The sequence below is a fragment of the Cyprinodon variegatus genome, unplaced genomic scaffold (assembly GCF_000732505.1).
Source record: "Cyprinodon variegatus isolate N-32 unplaced genomic scaffold, C_variegatus-1.0 Scaffold0, whole genome shotgun sequence".
NCBI lineage: Eukaryota > Metazoa > Chordata > Actinopteri > Cyprinodontiformes > Cyprinodontidae > Cyprinodon > Cyprinodon variegatus.
Window position 1 is genome coordinate 952,169 of NW_015150453.1, and position 1,241 is coordinate 953,409.

The following is a 1,241-nucleotide window of genomic DNA, read 5'->3' on the forward strand; positions in this document are numbered from 1 at the left end:
AGTACATTTTGGGGTACTCTACCCATCTTTCTATTTTTATCAGAAAGCTTTATTCAAAGACACACAGTCACATGACAATGTATAAAAATGGTAAAACATTTAGTTCATTCAGCTCAGTTGAGTCAAATCACAACACATCATCTCAAGGACCTTTGCAGAGTCGAGTCAAGCAAATCATGCAAACAAATTAGTTAAAAACTTTACAAAGAAAGCCAAAAGATTGCATCAGGTCAGTGGTTTGCAGCTTCCCCTCCTTCTGGATGAGATGTTGCTACAGTTGATAGTCCATGGCATGGTTATCTATGGCTGAGGGGTGCAATGCATCACAACAAATACAAAAAGTCCAGCAAATTGTAACCGAGACAAGAAAAATGTAAAGTTAAACTAGCTAACACAATATTACACACAATCACATGGAGAACATGCACAGCAAAAACAACCATGGTTGTTTACTAGGGGGATATGATGGGTCGCATTTATAATTAATTAATAACTTCACCCTTAGCAAGAAAACATAAATGTGATGCCATAAGAAGACATCTAAAGGGAGAAAGAAATGGTAAGTTTCTCTTTGCATCCATTTTTATACATTTAATCTCTATCAGCCTCCTATTTATGCCTTTACTGAGGGTCTATTTCCATATGGGTTGATAATGATTGTCTCCCCCTAGTGGTCTGGAGCTCTTCGTTGGTTCCAGTTTTTCTTAACTTGCTGTTTTTTGCATTTTTTCTTTAAGATACGATAAGATAGACTTTATTGATCTCACAGTGGAGAAATTCACTCATCACATCGGCTCAACAGTCAAAAAGAAGGTGCCAAAAGGAGGAAGAAGTGCATGAGGTATATACAGTATATAAAGTGTGTTAAGAAATATAAAATAGGTATTTATATACACATGTATATATATATATATATATATATATATATATATATATATATATATTGCCATTAGTCTAGCTATAATAGCCTAATTTATATAGTCTAAATAAATATATTCTAAAGCAACATGTGTGGTTGTTACATGGCACCTTACAGTAGAACTGCAGTCAGTCCCTGGACTGCAAGGGCGTAGGTTTGATTTGAACTTTGGTGGGGACACTATTGGTCTGGTGTCATTGGTGCTGCAATATGCGTGCCCTTTTTTATGCTCAGTGTGAGCATCCGTACTGATAAGACAAATTCATTGTTAAAAGAGAAAAGCATAATTTTGCTACATTAATAAAAATGTTATAAGCACTAC